Consider the following 18,876-nt stretch of genomic DNA (forward strand, 5'->3'; position numbering starts at 1 on the left):
CAACAATTACCAAAAAAACAAAAAAAAAATCTTTCGACCGAGACAGAATAGCGTGTTCTGGGACTAGGATTGAAACGTGGCGGTTGAATGGAGAAACTCTCTCCTCCACCCTTCTCTCTCTTGCTTACGTAGGAAACTTCTGCGTTCTCTACAAGTGAAAAATTGAGAGGTGAGACATTTCCTCTTTTTCTCTCTCCATCGTGTTCTTCGATCACGGAAAGGTTCGGTCCAACTGAAGAAGGATATTGGAGGTTCAGGTTACGTTCTTGTTGCAGAAATACCTTGGCAATTATGTTCAAGGTCTAAAAGAAGCTCTGAAGATCAGCGTTTGGCGAGGTTCGATCTTCATTTCTCTTGTTCCTTAGGCTGAGTTTGGAAGGACTACAAATGCAAATATATAGAGTGTAAAACCTTATATTTTGTATTATTTTGTGTATTTATGTTGCACATATTTGCATTTGTACTGCTTCCAAACTGAGTCTATCTTTCTCAATCAATTCTATCGCACAGGTCTTTAAAGAAAGCTTGTTAAATTTGCTTATTCGATCAGTTGGTTTTGTCAAATATCATTTAGGAAAAATTTTCCATTTGTACCCTATCTTTTGGGCCTAGTGCTATTTTGGTTCTCGAACTTTAAAATGCGACATTTCAATACCCAAATTTTTAAAAGGTGATAATCAAGTATCTTCCGTTAACTAGCTGTTAACCAATTGTTAAGTGACAGTTGAAAAAGGCATAAATGCCCTTCAAGTGTTATTTAATTTTCTTTATCAATCATCTAAACGTTGACACAAAATTAATAGTCCTAAATCTTTGCCTTTTCCATTCAAGAAAGTTGGGGTCACGTTTGAGTGGGCATTATGGTGACTCCAACTTTCTTGAATAAAAGAGGCAAGGATTTGAGACTATTAATTTTTTGTCAACATTTGGATGGTTGATAAAGAAAATTAGATGATACTCGAAGGGCATTTGTGTTTTTTTCAAGTGCCACCTAGCGATTGCTTAATAGCTAGTTAATAACAGGTACCGGATTGTCATGTTTTGAAAATTTGAATACTGAATTATTGTATTTTAAAATTCGGGGACTAAAGTGACACTAGGCTCAAAGTACAAGATACTAATCGTGAATTTTCCCCATCATTTAACTTAAAAGAGGATTTTGAACTTCTATTTTGTGTGGGGAGTATTCGAAAGATGAATAAAGCACTAAACTTACATATTTATGAAAAACAATATTGAGTTAACCAGTTCTTCTAGGTAATAATCAGTTCCGAACCGATCTCACACAGTTGGTATAGTAATTTCAGTAGGTTCTAATGTTGTTTGTGTTTTTTACCATTAGTTTGTGTGACAAGTACAGAATATGAAGATGCATGGTTTAGATGACTCATTTGGCATGAAGCCTATTCTGCCTTGCTCTAAAAATAAAAACAATAAGAAGGATAATAATAGTGGGGAAAATAAAGATAACATGGTATGTGATAAAGAACTGTAGGGCAAATTATGTCGTTTGTCCATAGTCCATACAAAGGTGAGCAAAACGCAAAGAAAACTACCATCCTCTTCCATGTTTCTTTGGGAGATCACGAGTGAATTTGTAGAGACCTCATGTGCGTTTTCACTTATGTCTCAAAACCGTTGTCTTTAATGGAAAAGATAATGAATAGTACAGAATGTAATAAAAAGTTGGGTGATTTCATGAATTAAAGAAAATGGTAATTTGGATATTTAGAAAACTTTAAAAATTTAAATTTCCAGATGAGATTCTTCTTCGAAGTTGACTGAAAGAATGTTAATATAGGGGGTCTTTCTCTAATGACGAAAGTTCAGGGGGGGGGGGGTTGTTGCAAATAAAAGTACAGGGGGTCTTTCTTATTGACCCCATAGTACAGGCTGACTACCTGGCATAGGTTGGGTAGTTTGGTTATCAACCACCTATAGATTTTAGCCATGTAGGACCGCATCCAGAAAGTGCAAAACTTAGATGATGTTTGGTGTCATGGCATTTATCGGAGCAATGATGCCAATTCATTGCCTTATAGGCATTTAGTGGTAATTGTTTGGCTGACTCATTTAATTGATTAATATTTCTCTCAATTTACATAGGGGTCGTTTTTATTATTTGGCACATGTGGCGCCTAGTGAAGTTTAGTAGTATTGAAATGTCAAAAATGTTTAAAGCAAATTTTGTCTATATTTTTTTAGACAAAATCATACAAAATGTTTATTGCATAAATGCCATCTATACCAAACATCCCTTCAAATCATATCCAATCCACCCCTCTCAACACTCCAAATAACCGAAACCATCATTAAGTAATGGCTTTTTTAGATTTGAACTAGGCCCTTTTCATCCTTCCTTGTGAACTTTCAATTAAATATGGACATACAAGCAATGGAAATTGTAGGTATGCAGTGTTCGCTCAGGCCCTCAGTGGACGTCGAACACCAAAATCAACACCACAAGGTTGCATGTGAACAACCCACAATCAACTTTCCCAGTGTGATGAACCTACAACACATCGTAGGTTCTGCAATGAACTTACAATGTGCACCGCAAAATCACGATAAACCCGCGGTTCATTGAGCTCACATGGCGCTTAAACCAATAGAAACCGCGGCTGAACCTAGAATAGGACCCCACGCCTATTCGAACATGCGATAAGCTGACGATCCCCTAAAGCGTGCGGTGAACCCACGGCCTACGAGCCGGCTCGTGACCAAAACCGCAATAAACCCGCAACGTAGCACAGGATCTGTGATGTACTCACAGAGCACATTGTAGAACCACGATAAACCCGTGGTTTGCCGCACGCCTACGAGCCCATTCATGACTCGGGCTGAGCCTATGACGAGGCCCTCGCGTGCCTAAATGCACAACAGACCCACAACCCATCAAGAGGACGTGACGAAATGCCACATGCAATCAACAAGAAACAGCTCGTCGGGCGGTGATGTCATTAAACACCACATCAATTAAAATGAAGTGCATAAAAGGTAGTAGCACACATGAGTAATGAGGGATTCTAAAGAGAAGGAAAGCCGATCCTCAGAAAAATTCTCATGAGACACGTGGCGAAACCCTAGTGGCACACTTAATGATTGATAGCAAATCCAATATTCCCTTTCTCGATAAGAGACAATCACCTTTATCTCCTACCTTTTAGGATCCTGGGATCTCCCCCATAAATAGAGATCATCCTCGTGTTGAAATTCATCATTCAACACGTAGCATTCGGTAGTACTTAAGCACTTTCTCTCACTTTGATTCCTGGCCCCAGTATCCTTGGCCCCAAAAGCTTATTTCCCTACTCACCAACATTTCTCTGTCTTTCAAAGAGACCACTTACGCCCAAGCCTTACCCAACCTATAGAAATTAAAAGTAAAAGGTTGGCGTCAATATTTCGATGTTTAATTGGGAGTTGCAACAATTATGATCTCACCAAAGGTGACCTTTCTCTGATACATGGGACTATGATTCCAATACGAATATGAATATCAGACTATTGGTACTTTAGTTAGAACAGTACAGGTGATGCTACCGAAGACAACAATAAGGGTATGTTCGTCACTTCCAAGGTGATGAATTAGTACGAGGGCGCCGACAATTGTCCTAATGGTGTTGGGAGAAATTGGCTCAGAGTGATTTGGTACTAGTTCAGGAGGTCTAGGATGAAGGGATGCAAAGGATAGATAGTGTTCATAAACACACACCTTGCCCTTCTTGGCCAAATAGAACCTATCGCCAATGTTGGAAAATGGGGTCACTGTAATTTTGGAGGAGAAGATCTGAGGCACGTCTGAAGACACTGTCTTTAGAACATTATTTGCCCCCACCCAGTTTCACTGAGTTTGCTGTTGGATTACAGGAAAATCCGTTCCCAGGATACAACAGAGCCTTGGGCGAGAATCTGCAACTAGCAAAGTTGAAGAATCTCCAGAGAAACCTTATGTGAGATTGTAGCAGATCGAGCCACGCGGGTGCGAGCAAAGTGTGCCTCTAAAGCGCCTCATTGCGCCGCACACACGCGTGCACGCGCGTTGCGCAGTATCAAACCCCCATACTCTCCTCTACTATTTCTAAGGAGTGTAAATCAGCTCCTATTGAAATACTGAAAAACAAAACTTATAATTTTCTAATGTAGGACAAGTTCAAAACTGAGTTTTATAAGAGAAAATCTAATTTTTCAATCAAGTGTACAGGTACAATTTCTCATGTAATTGACCAATGAAACCCATTGGATTTAATCTCTTATGAGATTAAAATCCAACAACCAACGCGAGGGACCCTAACGCTATAGCCATTGTGAATATGGTACTTTTGAAAATGTCCCTCTATGTATATAAGGCGAAGGGTATAATCCATATTTAACACTACTACCTCGGCATTGCCTCACCTCCCCCCTCAGTGTTGGCCTCATCAGCTTGGTGGCTCTTAGCCTCATTCGATCCCTCTTTTCTTTCATCACCCTCCGAGTCTATAATGTCAATGGGACCATCATTGTGCTGAGCCCTCAACCTCGTTGACCTAGTGCTCTCCTCCAGCAATGAGTTGGCAATTTGGCCACGCTTAGCCCTACAAACAACGACCTTCCTCTGCAAGACTTCCACCTTTCAAGGTCAATGTGAGTTCTCAAAATCCAAGTCGGACCTACGAGAAGTTGAAAAAGTCTCACTAGGTGTAAACCACTGTGGGAAATTGTAACTTCCCTACCGGAATCAAAAGACATGATGGGGACGAAGTCTTACCTAATGCAACGAAAGAACGAAGACTTCAAGAAGATGAATGTGAAAATTTAACCAAGGTGGTTTAGAGGTTCCCAAGCAACAACCCAAATGCAAATGACAGATCTCCAACCCCACGACCTCTCCTTTTATGGGAAACTTGACGGCTAAGATCTTTTGCATCCAATAGCTGCTATCACCTTAACTCAACTCCCCACATCGACGCCACCACGTGGTGTTGGCCTCAAGAACCAAAACGACATCATGCGTAACGACCCTAGTTCGTCACCACCCACCTTGTCAAACACTTCTGAACTACAACTTCCATGCGCATCGAACCACAACCTTTTACTAGCAGATGAAAACAATGTGTGGCATCAAAAAAACTGACAGACATTCATCTCTCTCTACTTCCTTCGCTCAAAGCCAAGGTTAATGTGCTTAGTAAACATCGACCTCGACCTCAGCCTCGGCCTTGGAAGTGGGGGCAAGTGATATAGCCAACATTGACCACGCCAACAGTAGGTGACATGTGGCACACCTCAGCGGGTATTCTCATCATCTCACAAGACCTCGGGGGCCAACATCGCCCTTTCCTACATAAATTGATGGCAGGGTAATGCTAGTCTGTGCCTTCATTGCCTCCTACTTAATAGCGCCTAATGTGTAGAGCCATTACCAAGCGTCCACCATGCTTACCCTAGGGCAACTTCAACTATAAAAAGTAACTCATGTCCTCATATACTTCTTTTACGCACTCCTTTGCACTTAACTGGTTGTGCTTTCCTAGGACCTCGGCCTTCTTGAGCCCTCGGCTAATTTGATCGTCGAACTCCTTGCCCCTAGGGCAACATCTTATGGCCTTTGACGTCTTTTGACTGTTTGCAAATGGAACGCTCGGCCTCATCACCTCAAAAGTGATGATATACCCTTGTAGCATTAATAGGGTTGTTTGCTTATAGGATATTGTTTCCATGGCATACGTAACAAGTTATTGGGCCTAGACCCTCAAAGAACACTCAGACACCAAGAGTAACACCACAGAAGCACTTATAAGCAGCTTGCAATCAATTCCCACGCTGCGATGAACTTGCGGTACACTGCCACCTTTGTAATGAATCTGCAACACATTAAGCAAAATTGTGATAAATGCACGGTCCACCAAGTCCAGCCAATGCCTAAACCTAAATAAACATCAGAAAGACCCGTCCAAGAAACCCAAGCACACCTGAGTGTGCGATGAAGCCACACTTGCTATGACGTGCGATGAACTCACAACCCGCGAGCCTGCTCTAGATGATGGGTTAGAAAGGATAGTAGGCCGAGCCCACGGTGAGGCCCGTGTGTGCCTGGACATATGCAAACCCACGATAGCAAAGGACTTTGCAAACCACCACGTGGAATTGACGAAGTACCGACCACCAAACAGTGGCATCACTGTTGCCACATAGGAGTAGTTATGACGCGCAAAAAGGTAGTAGCGCATGTGAGTAATGAATGATCTCAAGGATAAGGAAAGCCAATCCTTGAGAAGATCCTCATAAGACACGTGGCGATACCCCAGTAGCGCATCCAATAATTGACATTGAATCAAATATTCCCTTCCTCGATACGGAGTGAATATCTTCATCTCCTACCTTTTAGGATCTAAGGACCTCCTCCATAAATAGAGGTCCTCCTCACATTAGAACTCATCGGATCCTAAGCATTTGTTACTGATACTTTCGAGTACCCACAACTCTCTCATTTTCTAAACCCTTTACCTAAAGACCTTCACTTCCTTCACTTTCGAGGCTTCTCTTCGTCTTTCAAAGAGACCGCTCCCCAACCTAGCCTTACCCCCCATCCTACAGTAGAATCTCTGGTTCGTCTTTGATTACGAAGAATGGTCTCAAGAAGGATCAACCTTACCACCATCCCTGAGGAGCATAGCAACATCTAGGAAAACACCAACCCTGGAGTCGAAAACCAGCAGGAGATGGAAACACCCATCCAGGCTGATATCGAGATCTTGTCAAACAAGGTCTACGAGTTCGAGGTGTTCTTTGAAGAACAATTTAGGAAACTTGAGTAGAACATGGAAGAAATAAGGAGCGCCCTCCAGATCCTACTCAACCGTTCAGCCCAAGCTGAATAGACCCCGCCGCTACTATCCCTGGTGTCTCGAATTCCAACCCTAACCCTAGTCGCCATGCCTCCAACACCATGCCTGCCGTCCCAAAACAGCCCCATAGGGCCAATTCGACCTCAACCCAAGCAGGCTCCATACCTGCTCACCAGTTTCCTGCTTTCCCCAGTGCTGACCTGGTATTGAAGACCCCTCTTAGCAGAGACGAATTGAGGGAGTACGTTCAGGGGCTGGTGGCTGAAAGTCGCAGTTGGGCCTAGGATTTGGCAGTCCTACAGAGAAACCTTATTCTGACCGTATTCTATACAAATCTTACCCTGTCGGGTACACCCCTCCTCATGAGTGGCTGCAATACGACGAAGAAAGAGGTTGCCCATAGGAGCACATCAGCAAGTTTGAGGACACCCTCGGCTCCTTCACTCTCGATGGGGACTTGAAGGTGCAAGAGTTTTCGAAGTTGTTGACCGGCCCAATGTATACATGGTTCGTAAATCTCACCCCTGGGAGCATTGATTCATGGGGTGAGCTAGCCATGAAGTTCTTATCCAAATGATTCATCTTAAAAAGGAAGTTGACAATGGCCGGTCTGCAGAACATAGAGAAAGGATCGGGAGAGGACCTCTTGGTATATGTCATGAGGTTCCAAAAACTTACATTTTGTTTTCGATGAGCATGCCACCGAAAGAAGTTTCGCTGAGTAGTGTGTCCAAGGTATGCACCCTACCTATAGAATCGACATAAAAAATATCAAAGTCAAAACCTTCAGCCAACTCTGGAGATGCGCAGAGAGAATGAAATGAACCGTTAAAGACACTTCCCCTTACAACAGAAATGAGGCGTATGCGGTTGACAGGAGGCCCAAGAGTAATGGAGGAGCCAGACAAGGGCCGTATCAGCGAGACATTGCCCAGGGGAAGAGAATCTCACTGCCACCCCCTCCTTTCCCCTGCACAAGGAAGGAGGTGATCATGATTATGAATAAGCTGGTGGAGGATAGGGTCATTAGCTTTCCGCCGCCAACGCCAAGAGTAGACCCAGAGAAAGACAAGCGCGGAGGAAGGTGGTGCAACTACCATCAGATGCCTTACCACGACCTAATGGACTATTTCACCTTGAGGGGGATATTTGCACAGAAAGTAGAGTTAGAGAAGTTTGCAAAGAAAGATCCGACTCGTGTGGAAGTCGACCCCCTCCTGGTCCATACCCAGGGAGGCAGCATAAACATGGTAGGGGCATCTGAACTATACTAGGCTGAAGCTCAGATAGAAAAGCTAGAACAAAGCGAAGAGCTATGGCAGTTCTTCACCAAACAGGGGGCCAACACAACAAAACAAAAGTTGGCCATCAGGGCACTGGCCGAAGTATTCCGGTACCCCCTGCAACTATACAGCCATGACCGTAGCAGCGTTGAGTTCACAACTAAGGAAATGTTGGCCGCCGACCCTCATCACAACAAACTCCTATACATCATGGAAAAGATAGGGGGTTTTGACATGAGAAGATCGATGGTCGACCTGGGAAGCTCTGTTAATTCCATACACTAGAATTAATGAATGTTCGAAAAGTGGATATCAAATGATTGCCTTTAGAGGTAACAAACTTCAACGGGAACCTGTTTGTCACCGAATGGTCTACTGAATTGCAGGATGCGGTCGGGCCATTTACAATAATGCAAGAGTTCCAAGTAATCTCGGGAAGGACCTACTATCACGCCCTCTTGGGGCATCCACTGATCCACGACCTCGCCCTTGTTTCTTTGACGTACCACTAATGCATCAAAGCCAGATATCGAGGGAGATCGATAAGGATCCCAGCCACCAGGGCCCCATTTGACAAGTCCGAGATGCACCTCTAAGACACCATCCACTTCACGGAGTTAACAGCCGCACCCACCTGAGAGCGAACCTGCAGGAATGACGAAATGTCAGAAGAGAAGCAGATGCATCCGGATGACAGGAGATGATAGGAAGGAATACTACACCATCGTCAAAGACAATGAGGATGGCAAACCACCTGTAGCTAAGAAAACGATCCCTGAGGTATGATTTTGCAATTTGTTTAACGTAGCCTTATCGCAATACATATTAAAAAAAAGAAAATGAAGTTTATTTTCCAAAAGAAATTTAACCTTAATTTATATTTCCCAAATCAAATATATCTTTTTCTTTCAAAAAAAATTGCATTTCTCTAGCAAGAGACTCTAAATAATGTCTCAACCAGTACCGTTTCACCACATCGCAAACCGATGTCACTACGGTGTTACCATCAGGCAATAATCCAACCATTGGACATGGCACAAAGGTACAATATTTAAACCTCAGTCCTATATAGAACGAATTTCCCAAAATTCGAAACAAATAACAACTTGGACAACTTCAAGAATTGAAACAAAAATGCATTGGAATACTGCGATGAAGTCAGAGCGCCTCCGAGGTGCATGACGGATTCCATTGACACGGTCGAGGAACCATTAGAGGAGATTAATCTAGCAACCAACGGAATAGATAAAAGACCTTTATACATATCTGCCAAGCTAGCAGCCGAAGATAAAGGAAAACTCATCGCACTTCTAAAAGGTAAGAAAACATCCTTATCGCAGAAATTTTTAGAGCCCAAAACCAGTCTAATCCGTGTCTCTCTCACAGAATTTCATGATGTATTCGCCTGGTCTTACGACCAGATGCCAGGACTCAATTTAGAGCTTGTCTGCCATTCTCTATGCATCGATCCAAAATTCCGGCTAGTGAAGTAGCCGCAAAGGATCTTTAAGCCGGAAATAACTCTAAAGATCAAGGAGGAAGTATAACAGCTTTTGAAAGAAGGCTTCATCAAACCTATAGCTCACCCTTAGTGGCTCGCTAATGTAGTTCCAATAAAGAAGAAGAATGGGCAACCGAGGTTAGTACCTTTCCCACCTAGTCCCTTAACAATAGTCAAACACCCAAATACTAACTTCACCTTATCACAGATGCTGTGTCGATTTTAGAGACTTGAACAGGGCCTGTCCAAAAGATGAGTTCCCCCTTCCCAACATGGAAGTGTTGATAGACTCAACTGCGGGACATGAGCTTTTCTCCTTCCTAAATGCCTACAGTGGGTACAACCAAATTTTCATGAATCCCGCATATGCACCCCACACAGCCTTCAGGACACCCATGGCCATAGGGAACTTCTATTACAAGATGATGCCCTTCGGATTAAAGATTGCTGGAGCCACATACCAGAGAGCGATGACTAGTGTTTTCCATGACATGATTCACAAGGAAATAGAGTGTTGCATGGATGACATAGTTGTTAAGGCAAGAAGAAGAGAACAACATTTAGAAGTTTTGAGAAAGGTGTTCGCAAGATGCAAAGAATTCAAGTTAAGATTGAACCCACTAAAGTGCGCATTTGGGGTACAATCCGAAAAGTTCCTAGGATACCAGGTAGATCAGGTGGGGATACATCCTGACGAAAGCAAGGTTAAAGCCATCTTAGATCTTCTGCCACCAGCGAATGAGTCCTGGTTAAAAACATTCCTAGGAAAAGTTTCATATTTAAGAAGGTTTATCCTCGGCCTTGTACACGTAGCTTTGTCGTTGATGAAATTCGTCAAGAAATCTAATGAATTCAGATGGAATCAGGAGCATCAAATTACTTTTGAGCAACTAAAGGCAACACTGTCTAAGGACCGATGATGTCAATGCCCTAAGACGAGCGAGAATTCAGAATATACATTGCAACAGGAACAAAAGTTATAGGATGCATGCTAGCACAAGAGGATGAGGGCAAAGTGGAACTCCCCATCTACTACGCTAGTACAACCCTTAAACTAGCGGAAAGGAACTATTCCATATGGAGCAACAGTGCCTGGCCCTGGTTTTTGCTACACAAAAATTTATGCACTACATCCTAGGGCAAAAGGTAAGGCTTATTGCACGAAATGACCCAATCAAGTTCTTCATGGATAGACCTCCTCTCTTTGGCAGACTCATCAAGTGGATGATGCAACTCAATGAGTATGCGATAAAGTACACACAACCTAAAGCTATTAAGTGTCAGGCAGCAGCAAACCTATTGGCCACCTTCCTGTCGAGCTCTGACTTTCCCATATCAGGAGAGGTTCCTGGAGACAAACCCATGATCGCCCTAGCCGTAAGTAGAGAGTGGATCCTAACCTTCGATGGGAGCAGCACGAACACCTCGGCTGGTGCTGGAGTAACCTTAACTTCCCCTGATGGGCAAACCTCTACTTACTCATTTAAGCTTCAATTTCCCCGTTCCCACAATATAGTAGAGTACGAAGCATTGGTCCTCGGCCTGATAAAAGCCATAGAAGCTGGCGCATAAAAGATAAAGGTAATTGGTGACGCCAAGCTGGTGATCAGACAGCTTGACGGAAGCATGACGGTAAAGGAGCTAACCGTCCTACCATATAAGACCCTGATCCAAAAGCTAGTTCGTAACCTGGATGTAGACTTCAAAAGTCAGGCCATAGGTACGCAAAACATTAGGCTAATTGCAAAGTTCCAACTGGTAAATGGGGTGTTATATCACAGAGAACTAGACGATGTAAGGACAAGGTGCTTAGGCAAACCAAAGGCGGAAGCACTGCTGACGAAATTCACAAGGCCAATTGCGGGGATGCCACAAGTACCCTATTCCATAAACTACAACGGTTAGGGTATTACTAGCCTACGATGAAGTGGGACTCTACTAAGGTTCAAAGAAAATGCGATAAATGCATCCTACAGACAGATAGCAGAGAATGTTTAGTAGATTGCGATGAGGACTGAGGAAGATGTACATAGAGTACTTGCAGGAACACACAGTCCCCATCGATTTCCAATTGCGAATGAAGCTATTATTTAAGGTCAAGAGGTTATACCTCTAAGATGGAATGTTGTATAGGAAATCACATGTAGGAAAACCTCTTCGATGCTTAGCTGGTGAGGAGATTGATGACATATTAGAAGTAGCCCATAGCTTTGAACCTGCAACCCATCAAGGCCAGCTAGCCTTACATAGCCACATCCTACACCTTGGTTTTTATTAGCCGACTATGATGGAAGACAAGCAACAGCATGTGCGCTGATGTCACAAGTGCCAAATCCATGGCAAAAGAATCCATAAGCCTACCAACAACCTGCATCTAGTCATCGTACCTTAGCACTTTCACACTTGAGGGGTAGACCTCATAGGAAAAATACACCCACCCTCTAGGGGGTAGTGTTTCATCATCGTAGCCACACTACTTCACCAAGTGGGTAGAAGCCATTCCCCTACGACGGCTGTGCAACCAATATAACAAACTTCCTAAGACAAAACATAGTCCGCAGATTCAGGGTACCAATGTGGATACAAATCGATAACGGCCTGTCCATCAAAAACCAAGAAGTCTATGACCTCCTAGGGCAATATGGGGCGAGATTAGGAATGTCTACAACATATTACCCCAAGGGAAACGGTTAGGCAAAGGCTACAAACAAGACACTATTAAGAATGTTGAGCAAAACAGTGATCGATAATCAAAGTGATTGAGCAGATAAACTATCGAAAACACTTTGGGCTTATCGCACATAGGCAACACCCTACTCCTTAGTCTATGGTCAAGAAGCAGTACTCCTAGCAGAGATAAAAGCTATATCCGCTAGGATAGCCTTCGCAATGGGTAAGAAGGTCAAGCCAGAAGACTTAGATGCCTTACTTGTAGATAAATTTGAGGTGGTAGATGAAATTAGAGATGCAGCCTCGCAAAAGCAAAGCCAATACAAACAGGCCCTAGATAACAACTTCAATAGACACTTAAGGCCTAGAAGCTTCAAAGAAGGGGATAATGTATTAAAGACAACTCTCAATTTTAGACAAGGCAAATCCATAAGAAAGTTCGCACCAACATGGGAAGGTCCCTACTTGATAAAAGAAGGCCACCGCTCGGGCTACTATGTACTAAAAACTGTAGATATAGGTGAAGATGATGAAACCATAAATAGTTACTGGTTGAAACCTTATTTTGATTAGCTACGTACTTTTGTAACCACACAAGCCAATGCACATGTTATATGAATAAATCTACTATGTTTTACATGATCTTTTTTTGTTTTTTGCTTGCGATGAAGTCTAGCATTATCATTATGATAAAGTCGCCCTACCCTTCAATTAAGAATATATGCATCTATGACAAAATGAATTATTCTTTTATTTGCTCATATACATGTCTTGTTCTTAACCATGATTTGTGACAAAAATGAATGATCAATCTATTATTTGCTTACATACATATCTTACTTATAGAATACAAGCTGTTCCTTTATACTTACAAAGCTTTGGACACCCCGGGCACCTCAGTAATAGTAAGCCCCCGCACCCCAGGCACACATACAAAGCCCTAGACACCCCGTTCACCTTAGTAAGCCCCGACACCCCAGGCACACATAAAAAGCCCTGGACACCCTGGACACTTCAGTAAGCCCTGGCACCCTAGGCATAAATTTAAAGCCTTGGACACCTCGGGCACCTCAATAAGCCCTAGCACCCAGGGCGCACATAAAAACCCCTGGACACCCCCGGCACCTCAGTAAGTCCCGGTACCCCAGGTACACATACAAAGCCCCGGACACCCCAGGCACACATACAAAGCCCCGGTCACCCCAGGCACTCTACTAAGTCCTACCACCCCGAGCACACATACAAAGCCCTAGACACCCTGGGCACCTTAGTAAGCCCTGATACCCCAGGCACAGACAAAGCCCTGGACACCCAGGGCACCTTAGTAAGCCCCGACACCATAGGCACACATACAAAGCCTTGGACACCCTAGACACCTCAGTAAGCCATAGCACCCCCCCCCCCCCCAAGGCACACATACAAAGCCCCGTACACCCCAGGCAATCTACTAATCCCTGGCACTTTGGGCACACATACAAAGCACTGGACACCCCAGGCACCTCAAAAATCCCCGGAACCCCAGGCACAGACAAAGCCTTGGACACCCCAGGCAATTTAGTAAGCCCCGACACCCCAGACACAGACAAAGCCTTGGACACCCCGGGCACATAATAAACCCCGGCACCCTAGGTACATACAAAGCCTTGGCAACCCCAGGAACAAACAAAGCCCTGACAACCCTAGGCACAGAGAAAGCCCTGGCAAACCCAAGCATAGAGAAAGCCTTGGCAAACCCAAGGACAAACAAAGACCTGGCAACCCCATGCACCGCCAAAGCCTTGAAAATCCCAGGCACACCCACACCTCCATGTAACCATTGGGGGGCTTCATCGATGACAAAAGTGATCTCTACTCAATTCATACAAACACTCTAGCAAATCGTGATGAATTAATAGAAAATAAACCCCATCTATCTCACATTGACAATAAAACTTTGCTAGCAAACAGTACTTTGTTCCTCCAAACATAGTTGCGATGAAAGTCCAACCTATGCTACCTACTTATATCAAGATCGAGCCCAGCTCACGATAAAACTAGAACGATACAAGGAAGATTGGCATGACTCTTGCACAACGACAACACACGTCCACGAAATCATCGGGGACTCTATTGACAGAACGCATGACCCCCCACCGAAATTCACAAACAATAGATACCCACTCCCACAACAAAATCTGGGAGACCAAATTTCACCCACGCAACATTGACAATAATATGCCACTTGCACTAATGAGCGTGACAGGCTTAGCATCCACCGCACAACTCATCAATAGTTTGCGATAAGGTGACAGCCCACACCACTTGTCTTCTCTAAATAACCCGCGATAAAGCGACATTATGCTCACCTTCAGTTACGATAAAACCAACTAGGGAATTTGTTAATTTACGCCTACTGTTGCACCTTTATTTTACGACAAGTACAAACACAAGAGCAGTTTACCACGATCAAGTTTTCTACATATTCAAACCATGGATTATCACTCACAAAGTCCAGCCAGAAGACTAAGTAATAACAAACAACACACTTAATAACCCGTATAAGAACACTAGTAACCCCATTCAATTTCCTTAACACACTGCGATAAATGCTATCGTGTAAGATCAGAAACACATAATAAGATTGACAAAGTTAAACACAATCGAATACTTTACGATATATGACAAAATTTATACTAAACATGATAAACTTTTGCACTATTTAACAAAAATTATACAATAACGGGACAACCCCGGAATAGTCCATTACACCACAACAAAATTGATAATCACTTGGCCCACTCTTTCCATATGGCGGATATGGTGTCCAATACCCCGCTAGTTTCTTCAAACTTCTTCAAGTTCTCTAACTTCGCCTGGTAGTCTTCGAGGATCTACTCCTGCCGCGTACATTCTTCCCTTAAATCCTCGAGCTTCTTCGTGACTCTAACGATGACTGCCTCATTGCATCTATATTCTCAAGCAGAGGTCTCCGAGCTTCATGAGCTGTCAACTCACCCACCTTTGCTTCATACTCTACCACTAGTTGGCATTGGCTAGCACAATGCGCCACAAGGTCTGCAAGCCTCCTAGCAGCTTCGGCCAACCTTGCTTTTGCTGCTTCCACACGATGGCGCACGCCCCTCAGAGACCGTCTGTAAACTAACGGTGACTTCCTAAGGCCGTCCCTCCAAAATACATGCGCCAGTAGAATGACATGTTCTTCAATATTTGCAATGTGGAAGCCGATTGTAGAAAAAAAATCTCACAAGTCCTCAACCACTGAGCAAGGACAGACCACGACATTTGGTCGAGAGGGAGGTTCATAATCTCAGACATCATTGTTGCAAGAGTATCTAGTGCCAGACCAATGATGATGAAGGGAAGTTCGAACGGTGGCAGCTAGCCAAAGTGAATAATCGCCTTCGCAAATCTCACTACTGCCCCCGTCACTACAAACCTATCACTTGGACGAACACCCAGATGAATCATCGCGAAAGGCAATATAACATAGCTCATAAATATGCCCCCAAGAAAATGGAACACCGCGAAACACTTACCTAGATGTAATGATGCACCTAGCACTGTCACTTAAACACAAGAAACCCAATTGACACACGTGGCACCTCTTATACCAGAATCAACGAAATGATGACTATGGCCATAGCTTTGTCATCAACCACCTCTCATGCCCACTATCAAAAGGCTGCATTCATTACTATAGTTTGCTTTGTCTTTTGGTGATTTTCTTCCTATCCACAGTTAAGGGGGGCTAGAGCACACAATCAATGAGCAACACTGACTGTTGCCAGAAAAAAAAATCACCAAAAGACGGGGGGGGCGGCTATGCCTCAGATTATAATAAATCACCAAACACGAACGCAGGGTGCATGCGATCGACACAAAACCACAAAGTAGGCAGAAACACCAGACCCAACACATGCAGGTGAAACTACCGCAAAACCCGAAGATGAAAAGTAGGGGGCTAATGTAGGTATGTACAACTCACCTAAACCCTCAAAGAACACTCAGACACCAAGAGTAACACCATAGAAGCACTTACGAGCAGCTTGTAATCAACCCCCACACTACGATGAACTTGTAGTACATCGCCACCTTTGCGATGAACCCACAACACATTAAGCAAAACCGTGATAAATGCGTGATCCACCGACTCTAGCCATTGCTCGAGCCTAAATAAACTTCAGAAAGACCCGTCCAAGAGACCCAAGCACACCTAAGTGTGTGATAAAGCCACATTTTCTATGACGTGCGATGAACTCACAACCCGCGAGCCCGCTCTAGATGACGGGTTAGAAAGGACAGTAGGCCGAGCCCATGGCAAGGCCTGCGTGTGCCTGGACACATGCGAACCCACGACAACAAAGGACTTTGCGAACCACCACATGGAACTGACGAAGTACCGACTACCAAACGGTGGCATCATTGTTGCCACATAGGATTAGTTATGATGCATAAAAAGGTAGTAGCACATGTGAGTAATGAGGGATCTCAAGGATAAGGAAAGCCAATCCTTGAGAATATTCTCATGACACACGTGGCGATACCCCAGTATGCACATCCAATAATTAACAATGAATCAAATATTCCCTTCCGCTATATGGAGAGAATATCTTCATCTCCTAGTTTTTAGGATCTAGGGACCTCCTCCATAAATAGAGGTCCTCCTCACATCAGAACTCATCGGATCCTAAGCATTTGTTACCGATACTCTCGAGTACCCACAACTCTCTCATTTTCTAAGCCCTTTACCTTCCTTCACTCTTAAGGATTCTCTTCGCCTTTCAAAGAGACTGCTCCCTAACCTAGCCTAACCCCCCATCTTATAGAAGGTGAAGAAAATACTTCAAAATGATGTTAGAGTTTTAGGTGATCTTTGGTCCAACTTTTCATTCTCTCATTCTTATTGAAGATGAAATTCTAAAATGGACAAGAATGAGTGAAAATGGGTAGAATGAGAAGAGATTGCTATGAACCAATGCTTTCAATACTAGATCAGAAAAATTGGGAATTGGTTAAGTTTTCGGTTTTGGTTATACTATAAGCTAGAAATCTTCAAAAACCCATTGATAAGGTTAGAGAACCACTGACCTAGGGGGTCAAACTACTAAACCATTCAACCTTGAAAATAGTTTATAGGTTCTTTTTTATTTTTCCTATATTTAAAAAAACAAAAACAAAAACATCCAACCGTGTCCTAACTCCCTATCGAATTCATAAGGGCTAGGGTTCAAACGAAAGTCATTTTCGTTCTTCCCTTTCCAGCTCTCAGCTGTTCAGTAACCTTCGGCGACTTGTGGCGGCCATGACCTACGGTGAAGTACGACAACTCATGTTAACCGACGGTGGTTGAGACTTCATCTATAGCAACCTACGATGACAAGTTGATGTATTTCTCAATCTGAGCCTAAGCCATCGAGTGCAAGGATTTGCAGTGGCAACTAGCAGTTTAATCAATGGCGACCATTAATTATAGACCAAAATTTGCAATGACCAACGGTTTAATTAGTTTCATCATTGGTTTGTAGCAGTTTGTAGTGGCATTTTTTGGTTTTTTGCTCTTTAGTTAGAATTGTAGTAGCAATCATCGGTGACCAAACTACAATCCACTAGCGGTGATCTCCCTTCTTTATGAGCCCAACACCATCACACCACCATTACCGGGGACGATAAAACTGTGAAGGTATAAAATGCTTAAATTAACTCCAATCAATTCCTAGAATGTAGTTTAATCAATTTCATCATTGATTTATAGTAGTTTGCAGTGGTGACAGTTTTTTGATTTCTGCTCCTCAACCAGAGTTGCAACAGCAATCATCGATGACTAAACTACAATCCATCAGTGGTGATTTTCCCCTCTCTGTGAGCCCAACTCCATCACACCACTCAAATTTTCTATTTATTGCTTATTTAAATCAAATCATTTTTGTATTATTAATTTTTTTCAATTCCTAGCTTATTTGCTATATTTGATTTTTGTATTATTATTTTTTTCAATTCCTTGCACATTTTTATTAGTTATTGCTTCTTGATTCTTGTTATGCTTTTTATTCAAATCCTTCTTGATTCATGCATGGATTCATTGAAGCAAGATTTCATTGCATATATTTTGTGTAAATGAATGTGCTTGTATGAAGGGATTTTATATTTTATTTGGTTCTTTTAGTCAATAAATGTGTTATTCTGGTTTGTTTTTGAGTTGGGTTTCTTTGGTTGAATTAAGATGGTTGAACCCCAAACTCTGAATACTAGTCAATCTTATTCAATTCAATTCCATCACAAGAGTCTATTTCATCAAATGCTAGAGCAAAAATTGATCCTGCATGGGAACATGTTTCTCTTAAAGTTGACCCTCTCAATGGAGTAATGTCAATGACATATTTTTATTGTCAAGAGACTTAAAGGGGGAGGGGTTAATAGGATGAAACAACATCTTTCCCAAAGGAAAGGTGATATTGCAGTTTGTCGCAAAGTACCATATGATGTGAAATACAAAATGAAGCCGTTGTTGAGTGAAATCAATGAAAGAAAAAAAAAGTGAAAAACAATCTATTCATTTTGTTGATGACACTAGAACACAATGTGGAAAATAATG

This window comes from Nelumbo nucifera, chromosome 1 (assembly GCF_055504915.1).
Source record: "Nelumbo nucifera cultivar China Antique chromosome 1, China Antique-T2T, whole genome shotgun sequence".
Lineage (NCBI taxonomy): Eukaryota > Viridiplantae > Streptophyta > Magnoliopsida > Proteales > Nelumbonaceae > Nelumbo > Nelumbo nucifera.